Below are 6000 nucleotides of genomic sequence, written 5' to 3' on the forward strand. Positions count from 1 at the left end.
ATTGTCAAGGCCCCAAGTGAATTACTCACCAATAACAACAACACCACGGTGTGGTGATTAGACCACTAAGCTAGACGCATTGTCAAGGCCCCAAGTGAATCACTCAACAACAACAACAACACTGTGTGGTGATTAGACCACTAAGCTAGACACATTGTCAAGGCCCCAAGTGAATCACTCAACAACAACAACAACACTGTGTGGTGATTAGACCACTAAGCTAGACACATTGTCAAGGCCCCAAGTGAATCACTCAACAACAACAACACCAAGGTGTGGTGATTAGACCACTAAGCTAGACACATTGTCAAGGCCCCAAGTGAATCACTCAACAACAACAACACCAAGGTGTGGTGATTAGACCACTAAGCTAGACACATTGTCAAGGCCCCAAGTGAATCACTCAACAACAACACCAAGGTGTGGTGATTAGACCACTAAGCTAGACGCATTGTCAAGGCCCCTAGTGAATCACTCAACAACAACAACACCAAGGTGTGGTGATTAGACCACTAAGCTAGACGCATTGTCAAGGCCCCAAGTGAATCACTCAACAACAACAAAACAACACGGTGTGGTGATTAGACCACTAAGCTAGACACATTGTCAAGGCCCCAAGTGAATCACTCAACAACAACACCACGGTGTGGTGATTAGACCACTAAGCTAGACACATTGTCAAGGCCCCAAGTGAATCACTCAACAACAACAAGAACACCACGGTGTGGTGATTAGACCACTAAGCTAGACGCATTGTCAAGGCCCCAAGTGAATAAATCAACAACAACAACACGGTCTGGTGATTAGACCACTAAGCTAGACACATTGTCAAGGCCCCAAGTGAATCACTCAACAACAACAACAACACCACGGTGTGGTGATTAGACCACTAAGCTAGACACATTGTCAAGGCCCCAAGTGAATCACTCAACAACAACAAAACAACACGGTGTGGTGATTAGACCACTAAGCTAGACACATTGTCAAGGCCCCAAGTGAATCACTCAACAACAACAACACCATGGTGTGGTGATTAGACCACTAAGCTAGACACATTGTCAAGGTCCCAAGTGAATCACTCAACAACAACAACACAGTGTGGTGATTAGACCACTAATCTAGACACATTGTCAAGGCCACAAGTGAATCACTCAACAACAACATGGTGTGGTGATTAGACCACTAAGCTAGACACATTGTCAAGGCCCCAAGTGAATCACTCAACAACAACTACACAGTGTGGTGATTAGACCACTAAGCTAGACACATTGTCAAGGCCCCAAGTGAATCACTCAACAACAACAACAACACGGTGTGGTGATTAGACCACTAAGCTAGACACATTGTCAAGGCCCCAAGTGAATCACTCAACAACAACAACACTGTGTGGTGATTAGACCACTAAGCTAGACACATTGTCAAGGCCCCAAGTGAATCACTCAACAACACGGTGTGGTGATTAGACCACTAAGCTAGACACATTGTCAAGGCCCCAAGTGAATCACTCAACAACAACATGGTGTGGTGATTAGACCACTAAGCTAGACACATTGTCAAGGCCCCAAGTGAATCACTCAACAACAACTACACGGTGTGGTGATTAGACTACTAAGCTAGTCACATTGTCAAGGCCCCAAGTGAATCACTCAACAACAACAACACCACGGTGTGGTGATTAGACCACTAAGCTAGACACATTGTCAAGGCCCCAAGTGGATCACTCAACAACAACAACACTGTGTGGTGATTAGACCACTAAGCTAGACACATTATCAAGGCCCCAAGTGAATCACTCAACAACAACACCACAGTGTGGTGATTAGACCACTAAGCTAGACACATTGTCAAGGCCCCAAGTGAATCACTCAACAACAACAAGGTGTGGTGATTAGACCACTAAGCTAGACACATTGTCAAGGCCCCAAGTGAATCACTCAACAACAACAACACTGTGTGGTGATTAGGCCACTAAGCTAGACACATTGTCAAGGCCCCAAGTGAATCACTCAACAACACGGTGTGGTGATTAGACCACTAAGCTAGACACATTGTCAAGGCCCCAAGTGAATTACTCACCAACAACAACAACAACACCACGGTGTGGTGATTAGACCACTAAGCTAGACGCATTGTCAAGGCCCCAAGTGAATCACTCAACAACAACAACACTGTGTGGTGATTAGACCACTAAGCTAGACACATTGTCAAGGCCCCAAGTGAATCACTCAACAACAACAACAACACTGTGTGGTGATTAGACCACTAAGCTAGACACATTGTCAAGGCCCCAAGTGAATCACTCAACAACAATAACACCAAGGTGTGGTGATTAGACCACTAAGCTAGACACATTGTCAAGGCCCCAAGTGAATCACTCAACAACAACAACAACACCAAGGTGTGGTGATTAGACCACTAAGCTAGACACATTGTCAAGGCCCCAAGTGAATCACTCAACAACAACACCAAGGTGTGGTGATTAGACCACTAAGCTAGACGCATTGTCAAGGCCCCAAGTGAATCACTCAACAACAACACCAAGGTGTGGTGATTAGACCATTAAGCTAGACGCATTGTCAAGGCCCCAAGTGAATCACTCAACAACAACAACACCACGGTGTGGTGATTAGACCACTAAGCTAGACGCATTGTCAAGGCCCCAAGTGAATCACTCAACAACAACAACACCACGGTGTGGTGATTAGACCACTAAGCTAGACACATTGTCAAGGCCCCAAGTGAATCACTCAACAACAACAACACCAAGGTGTGGTGATTAGACCACTAAGCTAGACACATTGTCAAGGCCCCAAGTGAATCACTCAACAACAACAACAACACAGTGTGGTGATTAGAACACTAAGCTAGACACATTGTCAAGGCCCCAAGTGAATCACTCAACAACACCAAGGTGTGGTGATTAGACCACTAAGCTAGACACATTGTCAAGGCCCCAAGTGAATCACTCAACAACAACACCAACACGGTGTGGTGATTAGACCACTAAGCTAGACGCATTGTCAAGGCCCCAAGTGAATCACTCAACAACAACAACACCACGGTGTGGTGATTAGACCACTAAGCTAGACACATTGTCAAGGCCCCAAGTGAATCACTCAACAACAACACCAAGGTGTGGTGATTAGACCACTAAGCTAGACGCATTGTCAAGGCCCCAAGTGAATCACTCAACAACAACAACACCAAGGTGTGGTGATTAGACCATTAAGCTAGACGCATTGTCAAGGCCCCAAGTGAATCACTCAACAATCTCTCTGTAATGATGATGATGATCGTGAACAATGTCTCTCTGTAATGATGATGATGATCGTGAACAATCTCTCTCTGTAATGATGATGATGATCGTGAACAATGTCTCTCTGTAATGATGATGATCGTGAACAATCTCTCTCTGTAATAATGCTGATCGTGAACAATCTCTCTCTCCATAATGATGATGATCGTGAACAATCTCTCTCTCTGTAATGATGATCGTGAACAATCTCTCTCTGTAATGATGATGATCGTGAACAATCTCTCTCTGTAATGATGATGATGATCGTGAACAATCTCTCTCTGTAATAATGCTGATCGTGAACAATCTCTCTCTCCATAATGATGATGATCGTGAACAATCTCTCTCTCTGTAATGATGATGATCGTGAACAATCTCTCTCTGTAATGATGATGATCGTGAACAATCTCTCTCTGTAATGATGATGATGATCGTGAACAATCTCTCTCTGTAATGATGATGATCGTGAACAATCTCTCTCTGTAATGATGATGATCGTGAACAATCTCTCTCTGTAATGATGATCGTGAACAATCTCTCTGTAATGATGATGATGATCGTGACGTCTGGCACAGATGATGATAGAGTTAGGCCCAAATCAACCTTCGCGATGCTTTGATCCGCCGGCGATTGTAGGCGCAGGAGTCGCCTCGATTGTTGCGGCCTGTACGCCTTGCGGTATACTTCGTACAACTACAGACTCCTAAAGCAACTTAACGAGACGTGAAAGTTAAAACTTTTAAAAATAAAAACCTCCACCACCAAGCCGCGCTGCGTGAGTAGAATAGTGACGCTCGCGCGCCAAGAATCGACTCTTTAAATCGAGAGTAAAGGAATCGAAGGTTGTAGATTCCTTTAGAATCGGCCTATTCCCGTTTAATCGATGCCACAGACGCTCACCGGATATCGATTCTCGCCGGTCGTGCACCGTGCGATAAAGGTCCGTTACCCGAAACGTCGCCTGTTAAATATTGGTGATTAGACCACTAAGCTAGACACATTGTCAAGGCCCCAAGTGAATCACTCAACAACAACACCACGGTGTGGTGATTAGACCACTAAGCTAGACACATTGTCAAGGCCCCAAGTGAATCACTCAACAACAACAAGAACACCACGGTGTGGTGATTAGACCACTAAGCTAGACGCATTGTCAAGGCCCCAAGTGAATCAATCAACAACAACAACACGGTCTGGTGATTAGACCACTAAGCTAGACACATTGTCAAGGCCCCAAGTGAATCACTCAACAACAACAACAACACCACGGTGTGGTGATTAGACCACTAAGCTAGACACATTGTCAAGGCCCCAAGTGAATCACTCAACAACAACAAAACAACACGGTGTGGTGATTAGACCACTAAGCTAGACACATTGTCAAGGCCCCAAGTGAATCACTCAACAACAACAACACCATGGTGTGGTGATTAGACCACTAAGCTAGACACATTGTCAAGGTCCCAAGTGAATCACTCAACAACAACAACACAGTGTGGTGATTAGACCACTAAGCTAGACACATTGTCAAGGCCACAAGTGAATCACTCAACAACAACATGGTGTGGTGATTAGACCACTAAGCTAGACACATTGTCAAGGCCCCAAGTGAATCACTCAACAACAACTACACAGTGTGGTGATTAGACCACTAAGCTAGACACATTGTCAAGGCCCCAAGTGAATCACTCAACAACAACAACAACACGGTGTGGTGATTAGACCACTAAGCTAGACACATTGTCAAGGCCCCAAGTGAATCACTCAACAACAACAACACTGTGTGGTGATTAGACCACTAAGCTATACACATTGTCAAGGCCCCAAGTGAATCACTCAACAACACGGTGTGGTGATTAGACCACTAAGCTAGACACATTGTCAAGGCCCCAAGTGAATCACTCAACAACAACATGGTGTGGTGATTAGACCACTAAGCTAGACACATTGTCAAGGCCCCAAGTGAATCACTCAACAACAACTACACGGTGTGGTGATTAGACCACTAAGCTAGTCACATTGTCAAGGCCCCAAGTGAATCACTCAACAACAACAACACCACGGTGTGGTGATTAGACCACTAAGCTAGACACATTGTCAAGGCCCCAAGTGGATCACTCAACAACAACAACACTGTGTGGTGATTAGACCACTAAGCTAGACACATTGTCAAGGCCCCAAGTGAATCACTCAACAACAACACCACGGTGTGGTGATTAGACCACTAAGCTAGACACATTGTCAAGGCCCCAAGTGAATCACTCAACAACAACAAGGTGTGGTGATTAGACCACTAAGCTAGACACATTGTCAAGGCCCCAAGTGAATCACTCAACAACAACAACACTGTGTGGTGATTAGGCCACTAAGCTAGACACATTGTCAAGGCCCCAAGTGAATCACTCAACAACACGGTGTGGTGATTAGACCACTAAGCTAGACACATTGTCAAGGCCCCAAGTGAATTACTCACCAACAACAACAACACCACGGTGTGGTGATTAGACCACTAAGCTAGACGCATTGTCAAGGCCCCAAGTGAATCACTCAGCAACAACAACAACACTGTGTGGTGATTAGACCACTAAGCTAGACACATTGTCAAGGCCCCAAGTGAATCACTCAACAACAACAACACTGTGTGGTGATTAGACCACTAAGCTAGACACATTGTCAAGGCCCCAAGTGAATCACTCAACAACAAC

At 44.9% G+C, this 6000-nt stretch overlaps 1 protein-coding gene across 1 annotated transcript in view; it reads right to left on the reverse strand.

The window, feature by feature from the left end:
• The window catches only part of LOC142916613 (uncharacterized), a 30541-nt gene extending 26548 nt beyond the window's left edge, over positions 1-3993 (reverse strand). The window contains exon 1 of the mRNA XM_076061759.1: positions 3899-3993. The gene's annotated coding sequence lies outside the window, so the exon portion shown is untranslated. The remainder of the gene's footprint in view (positions 1-3898) is intronic.
• Between the last annotated feature and the right edge of the window lie 2007 nt (positions 3994-6000).

Source organism: Petromyzon marinus, unplaced genomic scaffold (genome assembly GCF_048934315.1).
Source record: "Petromyzon marinus isolate PM22_M1 ecotype Great Lakes invasive population unplaced genomic scaffold, UKy_Petmar_22M1.pri1.0 PM_G_Scaffold_4, whole genome shotgun sequence".
NCBI lineage: Eukaryota > Metazoa > Chordata > Hyperoartia > Petromyzontiformes > Petromyzontidae > Petromyzon > Petromyzon marinus.